This window comes from Uloborus diversus, chromosome 6 (assembly GCF_026930045.1).
Source record: "Uloborus diversus isolate 005 chromosome 6, Udiv.v.3.1, whole genome shotgun sequence".
Taxonomy (NCBI): domain Eukaryota; kingdom Metazoa; phylum Arthropoda; class Arachnida; order Araneae; family Uloboridae; genus Uloborus; species Uloborus diversus.
The window spans coordinates 58,987,853-59,001,644 of NC_072736.1; the positions used below are offsets into that span (position 1 = coordinate 58,987,853).

Consider the following 13,792-nt stretch of genomic DNA (forward strand, 5'->3'; position numbering starts at 1 on the left):
AGAGACATAACAATTATACAGTGAAATCCTGTTGCAACGAACTTCGAATTACCAGAGCTTTTTGTTGTAACGAGGTTTTAGTAGTAATGAAATTCAAGCAACGTAATGGAAATCAAATCAGGGCTGATAATTTCTTTCGTTAAATCGGATATTTCGTTGTGTCGGTCTTCGTTTTCACGGGTTTTTACTGTATAGATTTCTGATAATATTGCTGCTTTTGCTCTGATTACTTAGCATTGTAAGGGGGTTACAACCATTAACTAAAAGAACTAATACAATTTATTTTTTAATGTTTCATTCTTTTTAAGCGATTTTGAGGATATTAGCTACGACCTGACTTGGAAAATCCTGAATAATTTTCAATCAATTTTTACAAGAATTTAAATGAAATTAGACTTAAAAAGAGTAAAGGTTTATTGTAGGGAATAGGTAAATTACCTATAAATGAAACCAGAAAGAAGTTTCTAGAATGAATAGTTTTGGTTTTACAGATGAAAAATTACGATTTTTTGCTAAAAATTGCTATTTTTTGTAATTTTAGCCTCTTTGCGGCACGTGTTAATATCATCGAAATGACTTGAAACTTTGCAAATCACATTTTCCAATCTAGTGACACATTTTAGGGGGGGGAGGGAGGCCGCAAAAGATTAATTGAAAAAAGTTTTTCCCTATTACCTTGCGACCACCTTAGTGCTCCATTCTACAAAATTAATAATCATTCGGTTAAATTTGGTGCTCCATTTGGCAAAATTATCATCATTCGGTAAAACTTGGAGTTCCATCGGCAAATTGAAAATTCCTGCCCTCCCAAAAATTTGAGTTCGGGGTTCCCCTGCCCTTCCCTTAATTTGCCCCTGTCCGCCAAACTAAGCAAAGATGACACGATAAAGGGTGATGAGAACGTAGAAAAACACGCTCTCGGTGCTTATTCCTTCCTTTATTTACAGGTGTATATCGCTTGGGGCTAATGTACCTGCCCGCTCTCCCTCCGCAGTGCCATCATCTCTCTCCCACTCTAACGTCCCTTCGAGCGAAACCGACAAACAAGACTTTGCTCGAGTCCCCGCCCACAGTTTTCGCTTTCTGTTCCGTCCAGTCTCACACTTGTTGAGGTCGGATTTACCGGACGGATTTTCTCTCTCTCCCTCTTTCGAGCAACAGGTGAGTCTCATTTTTCTTTTCTTTTTTTTTTCAGTAGCGTATTTTGAGTCATCGTATTTCTTGTGAGTTGGCTATAAAACGTGAGATTATCTGTGTGGCGATTGCCGATTGTAGATTTCGGGAGGGATATTTTAGGGTAGCAATTCGCAATGGAAAAGTTTGCTGTTCTTCAGGCACCAGGATGGGAGGTCCCTGTGACCTTCCAAAAATTTCCTTATTCGGCAAATTTTGTCTGTTATTCGATAAAATTAACATCATTCGGTGAAGTTTGAAGTTCCATTCGGCAAAATTATGATCATTCGGCGAAATTTGGGGTTCTATTCGGCACATTGCGAATTTATGCTTTCCCAAAAATTTTAGTTTTGGGCGCCCATGTAAGGTACAAGGAGCATTTTCAGAGTGAAATAGAAATTTTGCTATTCTGGCAGAACATTACCAATGATTTCGAATGTAATATTTAGAGCCAGGATTATATGCAAATGCACATTGCACTTCGGCAACGAAATTGACACAACTCAAAAAAGCAGCATTGGTAAAAATCAAGGTTTCACCCAATAGTATAGGAAGTGATTTAATCTTAAATATTACAATATGCACAAAATAATTATTATGTGATTTTTACTACTTAGTTTTGTTGCCTGCATTAGTAATCCATTCCTTAAGTTCAAAAATGTTTCTTCTACATTATGAAATTTTTATAATGTGTCATTATTTATTATGTTGTTTTTAACCGCATACCAGTTATGTAATCTAACTTTGTGTGTTTTGTGACAAGAAAGAGCATTAAATTTAAAAATTTTAAATCCATAATCAGCAAGTTTTCCCAAAATTTTTGAACTGTGGCACTTTCTTTGCCGGGGGGCGACATGTGCATATGCAATTGCATATGTTTAATTATTTTGACGTTAATGCATACAATTGCATAAAAACGGCGATTTTTCAAAATAAATGCATCATTGCAGCGTTTTCTTCTTATTTCTGGATTTTTTTTTTGTGAAGACTTTTATTTGTCGGAATAAAAAAATTATTAGTGCATTTTTTAAAAAATTTCGTGCATATTTTAAGCATTTCTAGTGTATATTTGCACACATATTTTGATTTTTTTTATTGTGCATAAAATCTGGGCTTTAAATTCGGTTGGATATATTTTTCTGCTTTTTGAATGGCTTCTTAAACACCGATGACTCGTTAAATGCCTATTCGTAAACATTGACAAGGAGCGCAAATGCATTAAGTAAAGTACCCCCCCCCCCCCCAACCAAAAAAAAAAAACTAATGTATTAATAACGAATGCTACTAACATTATTGAACTACTTAACAGAGGCGGGCTCGTTACTTAAGCATAAACCTCAGTAAAACCACATGAGTTTTAAACTAAATGTACCTGTAGTTACTACCTTTTCTGCAAAAAAGAAAAATCGGAAACTTTTTTTTTTTTGTCGCCTAAATTCCAAAAACAAACCTGCAATCAAAATCCAGTCACGTGCATTAAAACATTTGTGCAATAATAGTAAGCATAATCCTTAATTTATTAATACGTGAAGGGAATCCTTTCGGTACCATTTTCTCTTCTGTTGTTCAACCGATTAACTTCATTCTTTTTTTGTTTAGTAACTATTGCCGAATTTTAGGGTTGCCAATATGTCAATTTTTTTAACGGACGCTTATTAACAGCGATATTAGTTAAATCGATTACTTCAGATAGGGCATCAGTCCTATACAAATCAATTGGACTTAGTCCTTCTAAAATAATCGATTCAACTAAATATGCATTTTTGCCTCAAATCGCTGTTTCTACGTTCAATTTTTTGGAGTTTGATACGGTTGGAAAGGCCTTTAAAAATGCCAGGTCTGCTGTTCATAAATGATGTTACACTTTTTAAAACTTTTTGACTCCTCCCCCTCCATAGTCACGAAGTGTCATACTTCTCCATATCCCTTCCTTTGTCATATGCCACGCAATTTTTCATAAACATATTCTTTCATACATTGGATTTTCTCATTTAGACTATGATTCCAGGCTTAGAAGGCTAAAAATGTACATTCTTGAGCAAAGAAGAGACCGAGGGGACATGATTCAGTTGTTTAAATTTATTAAAATGAAAGATGTTACAGGGCTGAAGTTTAGCACTGAAAACAAGACAATGGGTCATTATTTTAAGCTATTTAAATCTCAGGCTAACATGGATATTAGGAAAAATTATTATTTTAGCAGGGTAGTGGAACCTTGGAAAAGATTACCGGAAGATGTGGTAATGAGCAAGGGAGTAGATAGTTTTAAGAGGGCCATTGATCTTCACTGGGGATTGTAAATGGACTAGGACCAGTCTTGCTGGGCCCAGTGCCTGTTGCTAGTCGTCACTTTTGTATTTGTATTTGTATTTAAAAAATGCATAATGTCACACGTCTTGTTACCCCCTTTCTCCCCCTTGTCACAAACTGTCACGATTTCGCGAAACCCCTCCCCACTCAAAGCGTGACATCATTTGCGGACAGCCCCTTATGTAAAATAATAGTACTTGCTGAAATAAGTAAAATATTTGATGAAACAAAATAAAACTAAAAGTTGTTTCCTCTTCTTGGTTTGAGTATTTTAAGGGTTAAGCTTTGCTCACATTACAGTCTATGATAAAAGACATAAATATAATTTTCCTGTTTTAAACCTACACAGTTTGAGCTCTTATCTCTTTTGAGTTTTATATAGCTAACTTGAGTGCAACATGTGTCGTAGAATTTAGAATTAACATTAGAGTCGGCGATCTGCGGACGAAGGCATTAACCCACTTAGTTCACTAGTTGCTTCTTGAAGTGGGCGTGACGTACGCGTCATCCACTGAATGCAAAGCTATATAAAAGTTTAATTTTAATTATTTTCTTATTGAAACTAGTTATAGTGACATCTTGAGCGACATATGGTAACTCAAACCGTTGAATGCAAGGCATTGCGCTATAACTCCTCAAATAAGTCATTAAGATTATTGAAGTGTAACTTTTTATGTGATGGCTTTGAAATTCTGATCCGCAAGCTTTTTGTGTGACTTTGTTATTTAATTCTTGCCAAAAAACAATAAAAAATATTTGTAATTATAAAGTTTAAATACTTCCATTCTACCATTGCTATTGCTGCCAAAAACAATGAAAAATAATAGTCATTCTAAAGTTAGTTTTGGTAATAAATTTAACAAATTTTGTTTTTGGCAACAATTAAAAAGAGGATTTCGAGTATTGTTCAGTTTTCTCGTTGTTTATAACCCATATGAGAGGTTAAATTTGGTATATTCGAAAATAATATTTTCATCTAAATTGTTAAAGGTTATTGTAGTTTTAAAAGTTTTAAGAGCTTCCATACTAGTGGTGGCAACCTATGGCCCACGCGCCCGTTATGCACTATGTTACAAATTGACCACGTTCTAAAACATTTCAAAAAGCCGCATAACCACCCCGGACACTCAGTCAGCAATCCCTGCCGAAATCTTCACCAATCAAATTACTTCTCCACTCCATAGCTGCTGAATTTTCTTTTTCATATCTTCTGTTACCCTTTTTTTAGATGCAGGAAAATAGTCACAATGTTGTACGAATTCAGAACCAACTATTCTAAAATTAGCGTTAAAAACAATCAATAAATAAAAACAGTTGCAAGCTATATTACTGCCGTGTATTTTATTTATTTATTGCATTTCTGTCATCTGTTGTACTTTAGCCTTTTTATACTAGCTTGTTTATTTGCTTTCCGCTGAAATAAAACACCTACAAAACGTCTAATTCCAACGTTTCCTCATTGTTAGTATGGAATCCAAAATGTGTTTCTTCAAATGACTCGGGGGGGAAAAAAAATCATTTCTGCGGGTACTGTGTTTTACCTTTCCACGGTAGAATAAGCATCAAGTAGTGATAAGAACAGATCAAGAAAAAATTTTTTAGAAATAAAATGGAAGACAGCTGGGAAGGAAAATATATGTACAAATTTAATTTTTAACTCTTAAGGATGCTTGACATTTTGTATTTTAAGAAATAACAAAACATTCAAATGTAATATTCTCAAAATGACGAGTACTTTTTTAAAATTTACCACGATATGAAATTTTTAGTTAAAATTCAAAGCGTAGAAATAATTTTTGTGGCGCATTTTTCAATAGGATTCATTTTCTTTGTATATTAAGATAACTTTTCCCTAAAATTTCCATCCGTTATTTTTGGTCTAAATTTGTTTTTCTCTTCATTTAAAGAAAACGTATCTCCATTGGTTTGTCTATGTAAAGAGTTGTAATTATATATTACTGGATGATTTTAAAGAAAAGTCTCCATTTAAAGAGGCATAGAAACCGATTTTTATAAATTATTACTTATTTTTTAAAATCAGATCTTGTGTGTCCTCAAGGGTGGTTTCCTTCAGTCAAAAGTACTACTTTTACAGGGCCCAATATAAGCTGATTTTGCTACCGTTTTTCGGTACCTTCACAAAAATCTTGTTTTGAAATAGGTACTTTCACAAAAATCAAGTAATAAAATCAGGTAGCTTCACAAAAACATCGAAAATTTCACAAAAATTCGCATTTTAAAATATAAAATTTGTTTCTCTGTTTAAAACAAAATTTACTTATAACATAAAATTCTAAGCAGGTTTGTATGAACAATCGCTTAAATAACAACCTTTTTGTGGTATTTTAACTAATTTTTAAATGTTTCTCGCCAAAGTGTGTTTACGCAATATTATCGCAATCTTTTAACATGTTTTGGGGAACCGTTTTTCTCATAATTTCCAATATTGTATACAGTACATAGCCCATTAAGCTGAAATTACGATGGTATTTTTGGTACTTCTTAGGTTTTTAGCTCCCCCCTCCCCAAAAACAAAACCTGTTAAAAATAATACTAAATGACATTTACACTTTTCAAACTAAAATTTCACTTGTTCTACTTCTCTTTTACAAAAATTAGGATGCTAGGATGCCTCTAAAAGTTCACAAAAACAATGCTGATAAAAAAAATAAATAAAACTTTCACAAAATTAGAATGATGCAATTTTTCACAAAAATAGGTAGGGTCAGGTGGGGTAAAATGGGTACAAAATAGCCTACTTTTGGATTTTGACTCAAATATTTTTGTCAAAATATTTTGTTTCTAAATTTTTTTTGTTTTATGTATACATTACATATGTTGAGAGTAGAATTAAATGATTTTCACACATAATTTGATACAAATTTATTGTTGAGAGGAGTGTTTATGACTATTTGTTTTCTATACCCATTTTACCCCACGCAAGGTGAAAATGGGTAGCCTGTGGGGTAAAATGGATATTAAAGTCTAAGAAGCGATAAAAAAGCATACTATTTGTTCAATGCAGTGTGATAATATAGACTTAAGAGTCAGTTAGTAAAATTTTACAATTTAATTTAAAAAAATAGTGCAAAGAGTAAATTTGACAAAATATTAATGAGGTTTCTTTCAATGCATGATTTCCATACTTGTCATTCTTTTTAAAAAAAATAATGGCCTCTATTGTTAAATTGTTGCTCATTAATTATTTCTATTATTTAATGTTTTTCAATGACATCCATGTCGTCTACATCAGGAAAAATAAGCAAAATTCCCCATCTCGGATTTTTTAAAAATATCTCATCGCATAACATTTCCCTCAACAGCCACATATTTGCCAATAAATTCTTTCTTGCTTGTTTCCTCTAAGTATAATATTTATACCCAGGCACCTGTGGTTAAACTTTGCTTCATAAGCATATTTTTAGCAGTTTCTATTCAGATACTTCCTCTGAATGGAAACTTTCTTTTTCCACTATTTTTTATTTTCTTGTTTTTTTAATTCTTTTTTTTTTTCACTTTCAACTCTTAGCCTTTCTGAAACATTTTTGTCAATACTTCCTGTATTTGCCAGCATACATTTAAGTTGTTTTAAATAACTCATACAGGTAGTTGTCAAATCTGAAGCTCTTGTTGAAATTGCACTATTCAAATCTTTATAAGGTGACGAAATCGTGTTTTGTGACGTATAATTTTCGGATTGAAATGAGGATGTGTTCTGAGAATTTAAAGGTACATTAGAGAAATTGGTAGCATCTGATTGCAATCAAATACAACTGTGACTACCAGCAACAGGCTGGTCCCAGCATATTCTGAGGAAATTGTTATTTTATGCGCAAGTGCACAAAAACTCTAGAATAAGCATACCACTGGCTTCTTATTATTTGTTATGATGGAGTGAATTTTATTTTATAAAGTCATGGCATTGCATACTTTTATGTTTCAATCATTTTAAATTAATCACAAATGAAATAATATTCATTTAAAGGAAAATATGCTGTTGTATCTTTTAAAACAACTTGCTGGAATGACAACCCTAACCATATACCCATTTTGCCCCATTTTTAAAATATGAGATTAAAAATAGAAAAAAATCTTTTTTTTCTTCCCTGTAAGTTGAAGCAGCAACAAAAATGACCAACTAAAGATATTATGACACAGTAATAAAAATTTCTCAAAAATCAGGAGCTGGAGATAGAAGTTTAAGCAGACAACATGCGGCTTGAATTTATCTACTTCAATTTAAAGAGTTACCTCTCACTAAAAAATAATCTATTGGAAAAATATATTTTGTGAAACAGAATTCAGAACAGCCAAGTATCATGTCCCACTCGAAAAAATGCAAATTTAATTTAAAATAATTTGTTTTTAAAACCATATATTTTGACTACCCATTTTACCCAACTACCCATTTTACCCCACCTGACCCTAGCGGAGAAAAATATCCTGGATTGGCCCCTGTTTTAGTCATTGAAATGGATAGAATGAGCAAAAAAAAAAAAATAACATGGATCCAGAAAATACTTTTATTTTCCCAAAAGTTTTTTTTTTAATTAATTTTTTAAGTGTCTGATTTTTCAAACAAGGTGTGGTCTTGATGAAGTCACAAATGATGCTCCTTGGCACATCTTTTTTCCGCGTTTCCACATTATGATAATCAAGGAGCGAATTAAAATTGCGCGCGACGCTTGCTATCAACCATATCGTTGCCAATACACGTAAAGATGCGAATTAAATATTTTGCCCTGTGAATGGAAACACTGAATGGCATTTCATCATTTGTGATGTCATCGGCAGAAGCCGTAAACAATGAAAGCGCTCCAATTTAAGTATTTTTTAAAAATACTAAACTTAAACAAATTATTTGAAAAAGGGTCATATTCTATGTTTTTAAGCATGTTCTTTCAGAAAAAAATACTTTTAAATTTTTGGAAACGACCCCATTATTAATTTATTGTGAATACAAAGTGCGTATCATGCGCATTAAATTAAGATGGAATACCTAACGGTCAGTGCTGCAGTCTTATAAAAACAGAAGATATGCTGTACATAAGTTAAAAAAAACAAGAGGGTATACTCAGTAATTTAAAAGGGAAGATGAAAAGTAACCTTAAATTAAAATGTAGAAAGTAGGCACTAAGAATTTTTATTTTCTGAAAGTACACTCCATACAGCAGGGAGAGAGACAAATTTGTTTCGCCCTGTTTTTGATTGCACATTGGTCGCCAGGTTGCTGAATGAGGATTTGACCTTACCTACCTTTTTGATTGAAATTTATAAAGTTATGCTGTATTATCATCATCTATATAATAGCGAATTCACTGATCGAGTAACGCTCCTGACGTCACCAACAATGAAACAAGGAAACTCGCGTAACAGCATCGTAATCATTTTTGGTAATGTTTGACATCCAGGGGAATGCTTTACTTTGACAAGGCTGAACTGGATCCGGTAACTTAACTGTTTTGCTAGTAAGTCTGTAATTTTAGGAGAGTGAAAAAATGGAAAAGTAGTCAACAATGATCGCTATCTACTGGAGTAAAGGGTTAACTCACTGGATTTAGGGTAAAATTTAAACTCTCAAAATGTCACTAAACAGGCAATGGCTTCGTTCAAATGCAGAAGCAATATTTACCCGTCATACCTTGACAGATGATTTTCTAGTTATTAATAAACATTAAATTTGATACATTTGAAACAAATAAAGATGCCCGACCAGGCGTGGGTACAAGGCTGGAGCGATCGCTCCTCTACTCCCTTTAGGGACACTCCATTGATAACTTTTCGATATTAAAGTTTAAAAAAAGCACAATTTTTGGCGATCCCTGAAAACGATAAAGTTAGAAAAGGAAGGTTAGAGTTAGGGGCTCTCGTCACCGGAAATGTTTTATAACTGAAATTCGAAACATTTGGGATTAGCGTTTGTAAACCATGTTACGTAGTAAAGAACAAGTAATGGAATTCAAAAACGCACCTCCCTTGAAAAATGTCTGGTTCCACCCTTGTACCTGACCGTATATCAGTGCCCTAATATTACATTTACGGACCCCTCTTTCCATTAGTGGGCTCATATTTCAATGTGATACCCACTAAAACCAGAAGCTGGATCTGCCCTTGGGAAGGACGATTAAATAGGTTAAATAGCATGTGGTGTCTTCTTCTCGCCTTGTTACAATAAGAGCTATAAAATGTGTTCAGTTCTAGAGAAGGGAAACTCGTATCTTTTTAACGGTGTGTGTCTCGTTAGTGGCATCCACCCCTCTTCCGATAAGGATTCCCATAAACAAACACATTCCTATCCTTATCTGTGTTATTAGTGAAACATGTTCTGCAAATAGTGGGACCTGGGACATAAACATAATGATTAATAAATGATAGCTGTCACTGTGACCCTTCGTTTGGCAAAATGATGACTTTTCAAATCTTCCCGATAAACTGTCTTCAAACTTGCAGTAACTTGGCGACGTTTCCAATTCACCTCGTGTACTTTGGTAAGTACCCAAAAACTTTTCTTCACCGACGTAAAACGAATGGAAATATTCATAATGAAAATAAAAAGTGAAAGGTAATTGTATTTTTCAATCTTTTAAACTTGTGTACATAGTACTACTCTGCAAAAGTATTCCAAACTTCACCGATTATTTCCGGGTAACGTTCCAGACTTTCACAGGTATACACCGGTTTCCTGTGAAAAACAAGTACATGTGCGAAAACGTTTCCTGAGTCAGTGTTCCCAAATGCCGAACATTTTTAGCTTCCAGTGTAAAAATATATTCACAACTTTATTGGGTGTTCCGGCGTCAGCTCTGTGACGGCTCCGGATTAACTAAGCCCCAAACACGAGTGAAATGCAATCAATCTCTGTATAGCTTTGCAGGACTTGTTAGCAAATAAGCTGCTACAGGTTTGCTAGCTATTCTACCTTAGCTTCAGCCAGATTTGCTTTAGAAGCTTTCCTGGTAAATCGGGAAGGTGCTTAGCTATTACTATAAATATACATCAATTTTTACTGAAGGTTCCTGAGTTATTCCAGTGACTGACTTTGATTGGAAAGGCTTCTGAATTTTTCAGATAGATTCCAGGTTAATTTCATGAAGGTTGCTGGCTTAATCAACTGTACAGGCTTTCGAACCCTCGCAGAATGCCCTCTACAGCCCGAAGGAGTTGTTTCCGAATTGTGAATGTGTCCCCCGTTCACATTAGGGCCTTCTTGCTTTTGTTTGGTCTATTACAAAATGACAAAAGAAAAAGTTCGCATCATTTAATAATTTCTGTTCCTGGATCAAACTTCAGAACCACCTGAACAAAATTATACACACAGTAATAATCTAAAGTGTCTAAAAATAACCGAACTTTTTAGCGATAGATTAAAATAAGCGTGGAAACATTTTTTAAAGCTAATATTTATTAAAAACAGGGTCCATATAACTTTAATACGACGTTTTGAACGGGCAATTACTTTATCAATTGACTTTTTAAATTCGGTTTTGGGAATGTTCTTTGGCACCTGTGTCACGACTGCTTGAATGGCTGGAACATCATCGTAAAAAACTCCTTTCATTGCAGTTTTCAGTTTTGGGAATAGAGAATAGTCACACGGTGACTATTCAGTGATAAATCAGGCAAATACGGAGGGTGATCGAGAGCACAAATCTATTTTCTGTTCCCGAAGCTGAAAACTGCAATGAAAGAAGCTTTTTACGATGATGTTCCAGCCATCCACGCAGTCGTGACGCAGGTGCTGAAGAACATTCAAAAACCCGAATTAAAAAAATCTATGAGAAAATTGGTTGACCGATCTAAATATTTTTAAAAATAAATATTGACATAAAAACACATTACCACCATTATTTTATTCTATCACTAAAAAGCGTGGTTATTTTTTAGATCCCCCTGTGTATTTAGAACAATTTTGTTAAATGCGTGTAGGGGGTTGGAGAGAGAACTTTCCCTTTCTATAACGGGATGTTAAATATACTGTCGAATATTACGCTTCAGATTGAAAGCCTCTTGAGAAAGTAAGTTTACAAAAATTGCACTTCTGTTAGTGTCTTGTATCTTCACTATTGCTGTTTTAAAGATCATAAATTCTGCTTGCAAATTATGCTATTTTTCAAAAACATATTTTCCAATATCTTGAAAGGGAATGCTAACGTGAATATTTTAAATATTTTTACCATTCACATAATATTGTTGAAATAATTTTCGCAAACGTGGAAATAGTCACCCTATTTTTTAATGAATTGTCTTCGAGGAAAAAAGTCCATAACATGCAATGTTAATACGTCATCACTGTTATAATGAGGCAGTTATACTTCGAGCTAGTACTATAAATTTGAGCAGAAATATGAGACGAGGGAATTGTGTGAGGCTACTGGTACTAGAATCCTCTACTTCATACTCATTTTTTTTATCATATGCTTTATCCTTTCACTATCTAAGTTTTTTCTTTTTGTTCTCAACATCTGTGAAAACTTTAGTAGTAGAAAGCATTGATATGAAGAATTTTCCCAAGAAAGTTGCAATGTGTTTTTCTTTTTCTCGTCATAAATAAGAAACTAGCATAGAATGGAGTCGTTAACGTCGCACAGGGCTTGATTAACGCACAGTCTTGCGGGTCCGCAGACGGGGTACCATAATTTTAGGGGCACCAAAATAGGGGAAATTCCTTTTTTCTACCCCCTTTTTTTCAATCAACTACTTTGAGAAAATGTACAGATTCTCTTGTGAAGGGGGCATCAAATTAACCAGGGCGTGGGCATCGCTATGGCTTGATCGAATCTGTATCGTTGAAAGTTTTGACAACGTCACGATGTTGGATACTTGGTTGGTTCTCCAAATACTGTGTGCGTATATTTATGAGGCCTCTCTCTAATTTACTGAATGTTTCAACATTTTCAATACGTGTTCCTTTTGTATCTTTCTATTTCTTGGTCTCTGGCATGCTTTCATGCAGAGATCAATTTCCGTCATCAATAAACGGTGAAAACTCAAATGAGAAATATCTCATCTCGTTGTTGGAGTTCTATAGGTTCTAGAGATTTAAAAGGGAACCCTGTGAAAAGTACAACAGAAGAATGTTCCTTAGAAGTTCAACCGCATACTTTTTGTTTAGGCTAGGGTACACCGAGAGTGTAGAGTAGGGGAATGTGGGGCAAAGGTTTAGAGATGACTAAGTTTTTTCAAAATGAATAAATCGGAAATTTGTTTTGAAAATTACTGTACATAAAGAAAAACATTGTTTTTATTTTATTTTATTTGCTTTTTTTTTATATACATAAAACTTGCGTTGAAACAGTATTTTTTTAGCTTTGGCAGTAAAGTTGAGTCTTCAAAAAAAAAGTGGGAAAATTTCACTTTTTTTTTTCATGGGGCAAAGTGAAAAATAAAATATTTTTCTAATGAGATATTTTCTAATCGATTATAAAACATAGTTTTGATCAAAATAATCAGTAAATAAAAGGTTGAATGAAAAAATGAAAAGATAATGAAACAATAAACAAATTATTAAATGAATATATCAATTCATATTTGACGAAAAATAAATGAGCGGGTAAATTTATGAATAAATAAGAAAATAAGTGAATAAATGAATAAATAAGTGAATTACTAAATGAAGGAATGGAAATGAATTATTTAATCCAGAAAAATGTAAGTGATTTACATTAAATGATTGAGTGAGTAAATGAAACAAACTGTTTCACTTTGCCCCGTATGTACTTGACTAATTGTACAATTTATTTGAAATACAAATAAGCTTAATATTAAGTAATTAATACTGCATTTGATGTTAGGAGTTGTCAATTAATATTTAAAATGTTCATTACAAGAACTTTATCATTTTATAGTAACAAAAATATTTTTTTACTTACAACAAAATATTGCAATGTGAGTATCGAGTTTTTAAAATTGCCTGTGCTTTAATCTTCGGCGATATTTTTTTCCTGACTTGAATAGACTACATACTGTCCAACCACGGATTGCATGGAATTTTCAAATGTCCAGATAAGACGAATCTATGTGAATAAGGGGGGAAAAGTAAAAACTTGATGCGCGTATTCCGCTCATTTGAATGAGACTCTGCTCCTGCAAAAGCCGACATCGGTAAAAAATAATAGATTCGTCCATTTCCGGCTGTAAAACGGCTGTTTGTCGTTCTATACAATCCGTGGTCAGACAGTATGGTGCTACATAGTCAAACTAATACCAGATAGGGGGAGCTAAAAGCATAGAAAATATTTCAGCATTTCACTTTGCTCCATGTTCCCCCACCTAAGCGAAATATTAGGTAGAAAAAAATGGCTGTTTTGAT

General features: G+C 33.6%; 1 protein-coding gene across 1 annotated transcript in view; it reads left to right on the forward strand.

The window, feature by feature from the left end:
• The first annotated feature begins 1,120 nt into the window (after positions 1 to 1,120).
• Positions 1,121 to 13,792, forward strand: part of LOC129224667 (uncharacterized) — a 205,270-nt gene continuing 192,598 nt past the window's right edge. The window contains exon 1 of the mRNA XM_054859209.1: positions 1,121 to 1,161. The gene's annotated coding sequence lies outside the window, so the exon portion shown is untranslated. The remainder of the gene's footprint in view (positions 1,162 to 13,792) is intronic.